This window comes from Ambystoma mexicanum, chromosome 5q (assembly GCF_040938575.1).
Source record: "Ambystoma mexicanum isolate Mex_15411 chromosome 5q, UKY_AmexF1_1, whole genome shotgun sequence".
NCBI classification, from domain to species: Eukaryota; Metazoa; Chordata; class Amphibia; order Caudata; family Ambystomatidae; genus Ambystoma; species Ambystoma mexicanum.
In genome coordinates, this window is record NC_090933.1 from 943828417 (window position 1) to 943843538 (window position 15122).

The window sequence follows — 15122 nt, forward strand, 5'->3', positions numbered from 1 at the left end:
GTTTTAATTACCAGAACTTTAATATAACTTCTTTCTCGTGTCTTTCTCTAAACTCCTAAGCCAGGTCGGGGATCCTTTGTTCGTCCTTTTGGCGGGCTTCTGCCGAGAAGCCCTCCTTTCGGCGACACTGAGCCTGGGGTGGGTCCATTGTGTGGGAGCGGGAGTAGGACTCCTGGACAGGGTTGCCTCAGCAACCCATGTCTCACTATCCTGATAGGCTGGAGGGTCTCCCGCCAAGATGACCACTCCACTGTGTGAGTGACAGCTAGGCTGTATGAATGGGGATCTTTTTGCATAAAAGCAGGGTCCTGAGGACTGGAAGAGCAAGACGTTGCCACTGGAACTAAGAAGCTGAAGAGGAGAGAAGCTGAAGAGGAGAGAAGCCAAAGACATCTGCACGACTGAACCACCGGTGAAGCCCTGCTGCAGCGTCTCACCACTTTTCTCCACACGACGAGGGAAGATCTTCACCTGAAAGAGCCTTCTTCCTTTGAGCTGGTGGGGCCAACCAGTTTGCCAATCGCCTTCCCGGACCTGCCTTGGTCGAATCTCCCGAGCCTTGTACTCGGAGGCCGGATAACCAGGCACCAGTCCACAGATTTAAAGGAGCGTACCTCTTATTCGTCAGGCAGCACCAAGGCTGGTTTCATCCCTGGGTAGTGCAGTAACTTGAACCTTCCTCCACGACGAGAGCCTCTTTTCCTCTGCTGGATCACCCAAACTGCAGGAACTACCAGGAACAACCGCCACCGCAGGAGCCACTTCTTTTAAAGATGCATAGTTCCGCCAAGCCGCTCTTTCTTCGCGGTAGCACTAAAGGTGTTTTAAATCCTTTACCTACCTGCTGAGTTGGCCGCCCCTCTCTCTTACCATTGTCTTTCCAACTTCGGCATCCACCTTTTCAATATCGTTAACCAAAGACTTGACTGCAGCTACGAGAACGTTTTTGCTCCTGGGCCCTTGCCCTGTACCAACTGACTTTGGCACAGGCCTACTGACTCTGGTCACATGTGTTAGACCTGCCTTCTTTAGATTGATTTTCATCTAGAACTGTGTGGTGCACCTAATTCTTACAAATACCCTTTTCTTCCCATTTTTAAACCTTGTGAAATGCCATTTTGCTTAGTTTTCATTTAAGTATTGCCTATACTGATGCATTGTCTTGCTTAAACTGGCCCACAAACTTATGGGAAGTGTTGCTTGGGTGTGTAGGAAACTATTTCTAAATAACTTGGGCTTTCCCTCCCTTGTAAGGAATTGTTAGAGTATCCCTTGTGTGTAGTTTTCACTGTGCCGTTTTGCTCAGTTTTCACTCTGGTTCACTTGGTCTACAATTTAACTAGGGAGTGTGTATATTTTTCCTGACTTAATTTAACTTGCTTGATGACTGTGATAAATGTGTTTTACTGTATAAAATAAATATATAACTACTTTTTAATACAAAGCTTTGGTCAGTGTTTCCTTGTACCATAGTACTGAAGGCCTATTGTGTAAACCCTGAATACTGCTCATCGCCCTCTTGAGATAAGTCTGACTGCTCAGCCACAGCTACCAACTAAATCTTTGTGGTAAAGACTGATACCAAAGGGGATTTATTGCTCTCACCTGTAGTCTTAATCTTCTGTGGTGCTCCCCAAGGGAACTGCCCAGGATTCTGCCTAACCAGTGCGAAGAACCACCTTATCTTTGTGGAATATAACAAAAGGGTCTAGAACTGAAGGGCCTGAAGTTCACTAACCCTTCTAATAGAAGTGATAGCCATTATTAGGAAGGCAGTTTTATAAGTAAAGTCTTTTAGACTTGCCTTATGCATTGGTTCAAAGGGAGACCCCGTGAGTCTGGTCAATACCACATTTAGATCCCATCTGGGGGCTGGGTTAGAAACAGGGGAATGAATTCTCTTAACCCCTTCTTTAAAGGCCTCAATAACAGGTATTTCCCACCACACCACCTTCTGTTGTGACGTAGTGTAGGCTGAGAGCGCAGCTAGGTGAACCTTTAGGGAATTAAAAACCAGTCTTGAGTCTAACAAGTGGGTCAGGTACCTCACAATGTGGGTAGGAGAGCAATCAATGGGATTGACGCCCTTGGTATTGCACCAGATGACAAAGCATTTCCACTTACTAGAATAGCAATAACGAGTGGTAGGTTTTCTAGCTTCCCCGAGAATGTCCTATGCATCTTTGAGGGAGTAGAAGGTGTCCAAACTCTATGACCTCAGGAGCCAGGCCGCTATGTTCAGAGTTTGCAGGCATGGGTGTAGTGTCTCCCCTCCATCCTGAGACATGTTGTATGGGCGGGGTAGTTTCATAGGAAAGGAGAGGGACATTTCCATCAGATGAGAGAACCAGGGTTGGCGGTCCCACATGGGGCAACCAATATCATGGTGACTGGTCCCTGGTGCATCCTGTGCACAATCTTGTTGAGCAGTGGAGTCAGGGGAAAAGCATAGACAAATTTCCCTGAGCATGTTATCTAGAGTCCGTTCCACTTGGAGCTGTCCTGGGGATATCTGGAGGCGTAGTCCTGAGTTGCGAACAGGTCGATCTCTGGGAAGCCCCATTCTGCGAAGACTGAGCCAATGTCTTCGTGTAGACACCATTCGTACTCTGTGGGCAGTGGGAAATCTCTGCTTAACACGTCCGCTAGAAGGTTGAGCTGCAGGAACGTGTTGGGACATCAGGAACATCTTGTGTTTGAGAGCCACATCCAAATGTTCTGGGACAGCATGGATAGCCCTGGAGAGTGTGTTCCACCCTCTTTGTTTAGGTAACACATGGCTGTGGTGCTGTCTGTCAGGATCAGCACTGTCTTCCCCTGTAGCTGTGTCTAAATGGCCTTCAGTGCTTTGAATACTGCCAATAGCTCTAACAGATTTATATGGTGCTACCCGCTTCCACCTCTTGTATCAGGATTTGCAGATGGTCTGGCGTCAGGCGACATTTGTATTTGTATTTATTGATTTATGAAGCGCTTTACGCCAAAGCGCTGTACAATTGAACAACAAATCACATAAACAAACAATAACAGTAGAAGCAAATGCATTATGAATCAGTCGCCTAAACAATGAAAAGAGCAATTAACTGAGGGAGTTAGGTTGGGAAGGGGAGAGGGAGTGGATGGGAGGGGAGTGGTGAAAAATTGTAGGAGGAGGGATGGGGAGGGTGAGAGGGGGATAGTTAGGGGAAAAATAGGGAGGAGAGGGGGAGGTGATTCAGGGAGGAGAATGGAGGAGGAGAGATTTAAGGGAATAACGGAAGGAGTTGAAGGTGGGGGTAGAGCAGATGGCAAGAGGAAGGGAGTGCCAGTGTAGAGGTGCTAGGAGTTGGAAGGAGCGGAAGCGAGAGGAGGCACAGGGGGAGGGAGGTACAGTGAAAAGGAAGTGGTCAGTTGAACGAAGGGAACGGGAGGGAGATTAGAAGGAGAGAAGCAAGGGGAGATAAGGGGGAGCGAGACCATAGAGAGATTTAAAGACAAGGCAGAGAAATTGAAATTTAAGTTGGGAATGGAAAGGAAGCCAGCCAAGGGAAGAGAGGTAGAGATGGAGTCACGGGTGGTAAGTAGACAGAGGGTTCAAACCGCAGAGTGGTAGATGGATTTAAGAGGGGCAAGGTGAGAAGTAGGAAGCCCAAAGAGTAGGGAGGAGCAGTAAAAGAGGCGGGAGAAGATGAGGGAGGAGATTAAGAGTTTAGTAGCATGGAAGGTGAGAGAAGGATGGATTTTGCGGATATTGAAGAGGTGGTAGTGACAGGTGCGGGAAGTGAGGGAAATATGTTGAGAGAAGGAGAGAGGGGAGTCAAAGAGAACCCCTAAATTACGAGCTTGAAGAGAGAAAGGAAGATTGGAGGGAGGAAAGTGAATGAATGGGGGAGGGGAGGGAGGTGGAAGAGAGTTAGAGGGAAAGAATAAAACTTCAATTTTATCTGGGTTAAGAGAGAAATCGGGAAGACATCCAGTTTTTAATAGCAGTAAGGCAGGAGGAGAGTTTTTGGTGAAGGTCAGGTGAGAAGGAGGAGAAAGAGAGAAAGTTGAGTGTCGTCAGCATAAAAGTGGTGGGAGAAACCAAACGAGGAGATAACAGGGGCAACGAGGGAGGTGTAAAGAGAGAAGAGGAAAGGACCAAGTACCGACCCTTGGGGTAGACCGTATTCAAGAGGATAGGTAGGAGAGGAGCGGCCTCCCCAGGAGACAGTAAAGAAGCGTGAAGAGAGGTAAGAGGATAGCCAGTTGAGGACAGAGTCTTTGAAGCCAAAGGAAGAAAGTGTGAATAAGGAGGGGATGTTCGACAGTGTCAAAGGCTGCAGAGAGGTCTAGGAGAATAAGTATGGAGGATTGTTTGGCGTGGCGAGCAGAGAGAAGGGAGTTGAGAATAGAGGTGAGAGCAGTTTCTGTGGAATGTTTGGGACGGAAGCCAAATTGGTAGGGTGGTAGGAGAGAGGAGTTGGTGAAAAAGGATGAGAGCTGGGAGTAGGCAAGGCGCTCGAGAAGCTTGGAGAGGAATGGGAGAAGAGAGATGGGTCTAAAGTTAGAGGTTAGAAGAGGATCAGCAGAAGATTTCTTCAAAATGGGGATGATTGTAGCATGCTTGAAGGCAGAGGGAAACGTAGCTGAGGAGATGCAGATGTTGAAGAAGGAGGTGAGGTAGGGGATAGGAAGAGGGTAAATCTTAGGGATGAGAAGGGAAGGGAGAGGGTCAGAGGGGGCAGCAGTGGGGTGGGCTTTGGATAGTAGGGTGGAGACTTCAGAAGGGGAGACAGGAGAGAATATGGACATGTAGGATGAGGGAGGGGAGGGCGGAGGAGTAGAAATGAAGTCAGACGGGGTGTGGATTTTTTGACGAAGGGTAAGAATCTTAGAGGAAAAGAAGTTGGCGAAGTCAGAAGGGGAGAGTGTAGAATTGGAGGAGGGATCAGGAGTGTGGGAGAGAGAAGTCGAGAAAGAGTTTGGAAGATACGGCGAGGGTGAGTGACATGCTTTGGGCGGTCTTAATTGTGGTGGTCGGGCGAATTCCACTCAGTACCCGTGGGCAACCGTCTTGAGAATCCACTGGTCTGATGTTATCCCCTCCCATGCTGAAAGGAAAGCTGTTAAGCGCCCCCATGACCGGAGTGACATGGAGTGGACCTGGATCCGTAGGTCGTTTCTGACGAGAGGCTTTGGCTTCCCTGGAGTTGGGGCCTCTGCCTTTCCCGCGTCGCTGATCCCTGGGTGGATAGTTGGCGGGGGTGCTGGACGCCTGTCCTGAGTTCGTTATTTCCCGTATTATACTGGTTTTGTGTGGAATAGGATTGGCCCTGAAAGGACCGGCGGGAACCGCCCCCACCCTCTGGGGGGAGGACTTTTGAGTGATTTGCTGAAGGGACTTCAGGGTCTCATGCTCCTTCTTGGCAGTCTCGAGGGCATCGTCGACTGCCTTACCAAAGAGATTTGTCTCCTTGACAGGCTTATTAATAAGATCTGCTTGGGTTTCCGGCTCGAAGCCAGAGTTTCTGAGCCAAGCGTGCCGTTTGAGCAGGGTACCTTGAGTTAGGGACCTTTCCGCCATCTCCGTAGCATCCGGAGTGTTTTTCAGTACATTTTGGTTGACCTGCCTGCTCTCGGCCACAATGGCGAGTAATTTGGCTCTAGCGGGTTCAGGCACCTCCTGTAGACCTTCCTGCAGTAGTTCCCACCGCACATCGGCATAACTGGCAAGCAACGTAGTGTTTGCTATGTGCGTGGAAAAAGGCCGTGGTGATTTGCTTTCCGAAGGCATACAGCCTTTTCGACTCCTTATCGGGAGGCTCCTCTCCCATAGCAAGAGGTACCCCGCCCGTTTCCGGGTGGTGGTAACCAGTAGGGAATCAGGGGTGGCAAGGCACTTAATGTATGTAGGGTCAGCAGGCGATAAGCGAAATAACTTTTCCACCCTCGGATTTACTCCCTTAGTCTGGGCTGGTGTGATCAAGGAAGGAGCCAATCTCCTCTTAATGGAATTCAGTTGAAGGATGGCTTGGCTGGAGGGGGGGCTTTTCTTTAGGATATCCTCCACAAAGTTCTGTTCAGGCAAAGGCTCCTGGGAGGCAATCAGAAAAATTCAGCCACCTTGAACGCCATATGGTCGTCAACCGGGGAAGCCTGGCAGGCTGGAGTGGAGGGAGGGGAATCCAAACATAGGAAATCCTGGTCCTGGTCGTGAGTAGGGAGCGCCCATGGTTCTGCCTCAACCTGGCGACTGTCCTCCCAGTCTTCCGTGGGATCCACCTGGTCATCCACAGTGTAGTCTTGTAGGAGGTAGTATCCTTCTCCTGTATCATAAATGTCCTGATGCGTGTCCATCTGGATCTCGTCCTCAGGGAGGATGGAAGTGTAATCTTCCTGAGAAGGTCCTAAAGTCCTTAGAAATTTAGAAGCATGCACAGAGGGAGGGTCCTCCCAAGGTCTCTTGGGGGTAGGGTGCTCTGAAAGCAAGACTTCTCCAGCCTATCCATACACCCTTTGAATTTTTCTCTGGTCCATCTAGACCACGGGTGCACAACTTACGGCCCGCGGGCCAGTTGCGGCCCACCATGCTATTTTGTCCAGCCCGCCAGCAACAAAGAATTTCCTAACGAGTGCGGTCCGCAAGCAGCATCGGCCGTCCTCCATTAGGAAAAAACTTATTCTTCTGGGCTGGACAAAACACGGACCCTCATTGGTTCAGTGCACACACACCACGTCGCTCCTACGAGCCATGTAGTGCGTGTGTGCTGCACCAATGGAGTACCAGCATTACGGCTGGTGTGGTCAGTAAGGCTTGATGCCAGGAGGCATTTCAGTCTTGCCACGCCAGCTGTAGTACCAGAAACATTGCCAGCTTTCCTGCTAACCTGCCTTCCAGCACGTCTGGTAAGTACATATTTGGGGGGAGGGTTGTTGTCTGTCTTGCTTGTTTGTGTGGGTATGTTGAGATGTGGGGGTGGGGGGATGTGTCGGGTCTGTCTGTATGTTTGTATTTGTGTGGATGGTAGTGTATATGATATGTTATTTATAATGCGCTTAATACCCAGAGGTTTCTAAGCGCGGACCCGGGGATCGAACCTGTGTTGCTCCGTGCCGTCTTGCTTCCAAGGAGAGCATGTTGCCGCTGAGCTATCCTCCCGAGACTATGTTGAGATGTGGGGGTGGGGGGGGTGTCGGTCTGTCTATTTGTGTGGATGGGCAGTGTATGCTGACATGGGGTGGGAGGGGTTCGGGTCAGTATGGGTGTTATTGTATGGATGTGCAGTGTATGTTGAGATGTGGGGGGGGGGTCGGGTCTGTATGTTTGTTATTGTGTGGATGGGCAGTGTATGCTGAGATGGGGTGGGGGTTCTGGTCTGTAGGGGTGTTTGCTTTTGAATATATGTGCAGTGTATGTTGAGATTGGGGGAGGGGCCTTGGGGCATAGTGTGTGAGGGGTGGGGCCCATGGGGCATAGTGTCTGGTTGGGGTGTGGGTCCATAGTGTTTGGTTGAGGGGTGGAGGCCATGGGGCATAGTGTTTGGTTGAGGGGTGGGAGCCATGGGCATAGTGTCTGGTTGGGGGGGTGGGGACCATGGGGCATAGTGTTTGGTTGAGGAGTGGGGCCATGAGGCATAGTGTTGCACTCGGCAAGAGTGAACCCAATAGTAAAGCTAAGACAGGCAGTTATGAGATGTACATCCTTTGCTTTTTGTGGAATCCTGACTCATCGAAGACCAACAAAGACCATACTCCTCTTGGCCAACCTAAACAGCAAAGTATAGCTGTCCAAAATCAATATACATACTTTAAACCGACAATATGCAATTACTGAATGGAAAGAAAAAAATGATAACAATGGAAAATGTGTAGTACAAAATGTAAGTTTGACAAATAAAGAGCGTTACACCTCAAAAATGTATTCTTTTTCCTTGCGTTTAATAAAAATAGGGGGTTAAAAATGCCTCCTGCCACACCCCACCACGCCTACCGATACGCCCACATTTCTTTTTTTGTCTCCATATTTTGCCTACGTATTTGCCTACAGGAACCTTCCCATGTAAAGTTCAGGGCTGTTGGAAAGCTCCATTGGTATTGGACTTTTCTGACCTGTAGGCATTCTCTGAGGTTCTTGAGTGCTTTCCGCTTCTGCAGGGTAGCGCTTGCTAGGTCTTGATATAGCGAGATGGTTGCTCCTCGGAAGGTGATCCGTTTAGTTGTTCTAGCCTCCCTCATTATTTCTTCTTTCGTTTTGAAGTGAATCCACGCCAGCACATCTGGGGGTGATGTCTGCCTTGGAGTTGTACGATGGACTTGGTCTCTCTCCAGAGGGGAGCTGTCCGGTAGAGTAAGTATAAATCTGAACAGGTCTTTTGTAAAGGCTTCGAGTTCTGCGTCAGTAATAGCTGTAGGAATCCCTCGAAGTCTGATATTATTCCTTCTGGAGCGGTTTTCTGTGTCCTCTTGCTTAGCCTCAAGCATCTCACATCTAGCTTCTAGGGCGGTGGTACGATCCAGGCCCTTTTCCAACTCGAAGGCATTAACACACGTCATTTTCCATGTCTCCCGTGCATCTTTTTATCTCTTCCACCATTTTGTCCAGTGGCGAGATTTTCTGTGTGACCTTGTCCGTTCCTTTCTGGATCTCTTTTGTTACAGCTGATAGTAAGACCTAAAGGTCTGATTTGGTCACGGACTGAATTAGTTTGGGTGCCTGTGGCGTGATGGTTGTTTCAGTGGGTGCATCTGGTATTTGATCATTTTTCCTTGCCTTCTCCTGGGAGGGGTTGCTCATCAGGGCGGCGATATCGGTTTGTCTTGTCGCTTTCCCGGCTTTTGCCATGATTTCTGTTGTGGCTTTAGTGGTTGGTGGTGAGACGTGGGCGACGCCCGATTCTTGTCGCACCTTGCTGCTATAAGCACTGTGGTGTCGTGGTGCTTCTCTCCCCACTTCCCCGGATGGGACACCTTATTGCGACTGCTCTTTTTTGGGATGCCTCTGGCCCCTCCACTGAAGCTGGTTTGGCGCTTCTCCTTTCCGCTTTCCTTGGGCTGACGGAGCTTCTGTAGTGGTGTGAGAGCTCCCGTGGGAGGTAATTGGAACCCTTGCATACTCCGTGGAGGAAATGGCTTATGCGGGTGGGAGCTGTGTTTGAGGGTCTGCCGCAGTTACATTACCCCTTCAGGCCGTAGTTCCCGGAAGATTGTGGAAGTACCCATTTTCCACCACCTGTGGAGACGACTCCTGGTGTGCCAGCTACAGTGCGCGGGTCACAGGTGCTTTTGCCGGGAAGTGATTGAGGCAACTCGGTTCATGTAGCTAGGGCTGGTTCTGTTTCCCGGATTACTGGTGCTTGTCCTTATCCTCCCTTCCGCTCTGACCTAATATGGCTTTTTCCTCCGCATGAGAGCGCGATAGGTTGCTGGGTGTCTGGGTTGCTGAGGCGCCTGGGTGTAGTGGTGCTCTGTATTCTTGGGGCCCCTGTTGATTTCTGATAGGAGTGGAGCCTGTGTGTCTCGGGTCTATCTGTTTGTTGGCTCCGCTGCCGGAGCTTCGGTGTAGCTCCTCGCTGCTCCGTCTCCTGCTCCACTGGAGTCGGGTAGGGCAGGGCGAGCCACCTGCTAGTTGCATGGTCTCGCTGGCGATGGCAGATACTCAGGCTGCTCCCGCTGCTCCATACCAATCAGTTCCAGTGTTTCCAGTGGGGGGACCCCGAGCGGGTACTGCTTTCACTGCAGGGTAGGTTGGCAGGCTCCTCCGCTGTGTTGGGGTCTTCACTGCTGGTGCCTTTGGCCTTATGGTGATACGGTGCTTGTGCCCTGGCCCCGATCAGGTTGTTGATTTTACAGCGCAGCACTGCATTGGTCTGGGCAGCATTAGTCGGCTAGGCTGTGAGTCTGGACGCGACTCCACTTCGCCCCCCCCCGCAGATGGACATTTTGAGTAAGTGGGAAAACCACATCTGACAAGTCCACATGGGAGCTATTAGAATCACTGTTACTTTCTCTTGGTGCATCGTGTGGATAAACCTATTCAAAAGTGGAGTTGGAGGAAAAGCATAAGTAAATATCATGGACCAACTGTTCCCCTTGGATCACTTCTGCGGGAACCTGGAAGCGTAATTTAGACATGTGGCATTTTCTTTTGTGGTAAATAGATCCATGTCTGGTTGCCCCCAACATGTACAAATATGTATAATGTCCGACGAAAATCCCACTCGTGTTCCCGAGGGCAGACATGTCCTTCTGCTTAGCATGCCTGCTAGGCAGAAACGTTGGGATTGGAGATGCATTCCTCTCAAGGGTCCAGTTCCAGATCTGTGCTAGTGTGGACAGACTGAGAGTCCCGCCCGCTTTGTTGATTTAAAACATGGCCGTTGTACTGTCTGTAGCAATTAGCACATTCTTCGTAATCAACTGATGTCGGAAAGCCTGAAGCGTCTTGAAAACTGCTGGCAACTGTAGGGTGTTGACAGGTTTTGTGACAAGTCTGCGTGACCACACGCTTTGTGCTGTTTGTTGGAGACAATGGGCTCCCCAACCTGAAAGTGATTAGTCTGCTGCGATTGGGATGTTTGCCGGTGGATTGAAAAACTGTTTTTCCCACTGGAATGTTTCCTTTGTTCACCATTGAAGGGCTGACACCAGTGTTTGTGAAACTACAACTAGTTTTTCTCAAGTGCCTTCCTTTTGTGACCATTGTTTCGCTAACCAATCCTGTATTGGATGCATATGAAGTCTTGCATGTGGCATGATTAAGATGAACGACCCCATCATGCCAAGAAGGTGCATAGCCTTTCTGACTTATCTGTCGAACAGCTGTATAACAAGGAATCTGGCGAATACGGTTTTGGAGGGAAACACTAGGGTGTCCTTTGTTCGAAATAACCACCCAATACAAATTGTTTTTGCTGACTGGGGATTAGGCTTGACCTTTTTGTTGATTGAAAAGCCTAATTTGTGCAGAAGATTTCTAGTTTTCTGCATGTTTTGCTGACATATTACTTGATTTTCCTTTTAGCCATTCCTCCAGATAAAGGTACCCGGGAACACTCTCCCTGCATAGGTACGTTGCCAGTACAGTTGTGAATACAAAGCAGAAAGGGATTACAGTGAATTATTAAAGCACTTGACCGACCTTGAATCTGTGGTACTTTCGATGTGCAAGCAGCATTGAAATATGAAAGTATGCAACTTTCAGGTCTAGTGTTACCACAATGTCTCACTTCCTGAACAGTAGGATAACTTCCTGAGCAGTGGGAAGACTTCTTGAAATTTTGCATCTTTACGTATGGGTTTGCTGGCCTTGCATCCAACAACAGGCTTTTATCTCGTCTTTCTTTGGCACAAGAAAACACGCAGAATAAATACCCTTGTTACCTCTGATGGTGGTACAGTTTCTATGGCTCCCATTTGTAGCAGTATCTGTATTTTTTTTCTAGGAGAATCTGCCGATGCGTTGCTGGTAGTTTTATGTGTCTTAGCGGTTGTTCATGAAACACAATGCAATACCCTTATTTTACTGTAGACAGAACCCACTTGTCTGTGGTGATTCCCTTCCATTCATGTGCAATGTTATGCTACCCCGTACTGGGGTGAAAATAAGAGGGTACCTGGAACATGGCGTTATTACTTTGTGGAAGTGGCCGAACCCCTGGGTTTGGCATCCTCCTCAGCCCGTTCTGAAAGGCCTGGTCAACGTGGATTGAAAGGCAGGTGCTTGACTCTGGTTCCCGAACCAGGAAGACGAGGAACCTGCACTAGCGGTGTAAGGTGTTTGAACCAGCGATTTTGAGGAGCCTTGTCCACAAACACTTTGCTGGCTCGACTGTGGTCCTTTCTTTGTTGTTTCTAGGGCCTGATCCAATGTCTTGCCAAATAGAACTTCATTCTCTATTGGCATGTTTAAATGGGTGGCTTGAGTCTCAGTCTGAATGAGTGAGGCATGCACGTATTAGCAGTCCGTTTCCCTTTGGAAAAGGCCTTAAGCATTTTGGATCTTAAGGGCTTCTGGGTGTTACCAGCCAGTTCCTCGACATGGTTCCACTGAGCCCCATTAAAGCTAGCCACCAAGGGTGTGTTGTTGGCAAGGCGCATCTGTTATGCTGCAGAAGTATCCACCTTTTTGCCGAAAGCAAAACGTTTTTTGCAGTGCACGCAGAGGTGTCCAGGGTAACCCCCTCTCTTACCTCTGACCCAAGCCGCTACTTGTGTCCCCCTTCTCAAGTCTGTTTTTATGTCTCCAGAATCTACAGGAACTCTTCATTATTCGCTGTTTGTCAAGACTTCAAGCCCTTTCTGAACTGCCTCTAGCTAGGGTTGAGTTTTTGGACTTAAGACTTGCCAGGCGAAGAAACCATCTTTAGAACCTTGAACTAAGTTCATGTTGCACTAACCACTTATTTGCTTTCCTTTAAGTGACTTTTGCATTTGTGTTTGTAGAGTAAATGCATTACTGTACAACCTGTTGAAAACCGCCATGATTGTGCAATTACTGATAATATGATCATCTTGTCTTTTCCCTTTCTAACGTTGCAACAAATGTAACTGCAAACAAACACAAAAGAGAAAGTGCACTTTGGAGTGTATTATCTAGTATTCCGACGTGTTCTCTCGTAAAGATCTGAAGTATTTCAAGTGATTCTGGTGTAAATCTAATAAATATATCTTTTATACAAATATGTGTAAGTGCTTCTAGCTAAGATTCAGTGTACTTACCTACAGCTCACAGCTTTCTCTTAAGATAAGCCTGACTGCTCTGCCACACTACCAAGTCCTGAGCTAGTACAGACTGATACTAAGATTTGGGGATCTACAAACCACTGGGATAGCTTAAAGTATTACTGTCAGTAGGACTGGAGGAAAACTCCAACAATGGCGAGCAGTCAACTGCGTGGACATTTTACTTTCTACACCATACTACAGATCTTTTCCATTTGTTAAGGTAGCAGTGTCTAGTGTTAGGCTTACAAGCTTCTTTGAAAATGTCTATGCATCTGTCTGGCAAATTAAGTTGTCCTGATTTCAGGAGCGAAGCTGCTAAATTTGTTGTCTGAGGATATATGATTAACCCCGATTCTGTGACATATTGTGAGGGCATGTTAGCTTCATTGGCAGGCAAATTGAAATGCAAGAGGTGGGGAAATCACTTAACATGCCCACACTGGAGCTATTAGAAATATTAAGTAATCCTGGTGCTTTTTGTGGATTAATCTGTTCAACATTGGGGTTGGAGAAGACATGCATTACTCACTGCATTCTTATTTCTGATGAATGCATCTGCTTAGATTGACATGCTTTGCATATAGTCTGACATCTAGTGGTAATCACGAGTATTGCATCTTTTTTCTGACAATCGAAAGGGACGTTGACACGGGTGTGACTAACACTAGCCCTAACGTGAGGTTTAGTGTGCCCAAAATTCCTCACGTGTCGTGGTCCCATTGGTTGGTTGTTTTCTGCCGTGAGGGAGCCTTATAGTCTGTGTGAGCGAGTACAGAAGAGAGAAGGTGTAAGAAGTCTATGTTCCTTCTATTCCAAGTGGGGAGGAAGGGTGGGCGTGTGTGAATCGAAGTAGATACAATCATCAGAAATACGATTACAGTGAGTAATATATGTCTTCTGATGCTTGTGGATCTGCTTAGAATCACATGCTGTGTATAGACTAGCAAGCAGTACTGAGAAATGGTGGTGGGATGTGAAGGAACAGTAGCAAAGAGATATCTTCGCACTGCTTGTCCCACCTGAGAATCAGACCTAGAGTGTGGATCTAGGCAGTAGTGGTGTGTAAAGGAGTGTATAGAACTCCAGGTTGCTGCTTTGCAAATGGAATCTAGAGAAACATTTGCAATGAATGCTATAGTAGACCCTGTGCCCAGAGTCGAGTGAGCTCTAGGCGTGAAGGGTAGATCCCTCTTGGCAAGAGGGAAACAGTGTGATGCAGTTTACGATCCACTTGGACATAGCTGACTTAGAGACAGGGTCCCCTTCTCTACCGGCTGCCACTGATACGAAGAACTGGCTTGTCTGTCTTAGTGACTGTCTTTTCCAGATAGTGAATAACCGCTGTCCTCACATCTAGTGTGTGTAGGTTCCTTTGTCACGTTGGTGGGGTTTTGGAAAATGGTGGGTAGTTCTATGGACTGTTTTAAATTGACGGAGATAAATTTGGGCGCGAGGGGTGGGTGTAATGCGCAAAACCACCTTGTCTTTGTTAATTTTGACGCATGGATCCTGAAATGAAAGGGCTTGCAGTTCACCAACTCTTTAAAGAGGTGATCGCCACCAGGAAGGCGGTCTTGTAGGTGAGTGCCTTAAGGCTAGCTTTGTGCAATGGTTCAAAGGGAGGTCCCATTAGTCTAAGAAATACATTCAGGTCCCATCCGGGAGCTGGGTTGGAAATAGGGGGATGAAGTCTCTTTAACACCACCATAAAGGCTTTAATCACAGGAATTTTCCACCACAAAAACCTGTTCTGGGACCCGTTGTATGCTGAAAGAGCGGCTAAGTGGACATTTAGAGAATTGAAAACCAGTCCTGAATCTAACAGTTGAGTCAGGTATAGGACGATATCTTTAGGTGATCAATCAATAGGATAGATGCCCTTAGCATTACACCAGGTAACAAAGCACTTCCACTTGCTGGAGTAGCAATGTCCGGTGTAGGTTTCTGTGCCTCTCTGAGTATGTCAATGCATGTCTGAGGGAGTTGAAGGTGCCCGAACTCTGACTTCAGGAGCCAGACTGCTAAGTTGAGTGTTTAGGGGCACGGATGGAGTGTCTCTCCCTGATCTTGAGACAGCATGTTGCAAGGGCATGGCAGGTTCCTAGGATGGGAGACTGACATTGCCATGAGATGGGAGAACCAAGGCTGGCGGGCCCAAATCTGGGCCACCATGATCATCATGACTGGTTCCTGGTGTATCTTGTGCACTGCTCTGTTGAGAAGGGGAACTGGGGTAAAAGCTTGGACAAATCTCTCAGACTATGTTATCCAGAGGCCGTTCCCCTTGGAGTGGTTCTGTGGGTATCTGGAGGCGTAGTCTGGCCATTGGGAGTTTTCCAGGGTGGCAAATAGGTTGATATCTCGGAAGCTCCATTCTGCAAAGACGTTGAGTAAAATGTCCTCTTGTAGCTGCCACTCGTGCTCTACGGGGGTAGGAG

At 48.2% G+C, this 15122-nt stretch overlaps 1 protein-coding gene across 2 annotated transcripts in view; it reads right to left on the reverse strand.

Annotated features, from left to right (window-relative positions):
• The window catches only part of AZIN1 (antizyme inhibitor 1), a 1159916-nt gene that overhangs the window by 356239 nt on the left and 788555 nt on the right, over positions 1 to 15122 (reverse strand). The gene's annotated exons all lie outside the window — the stretch shown is intronic.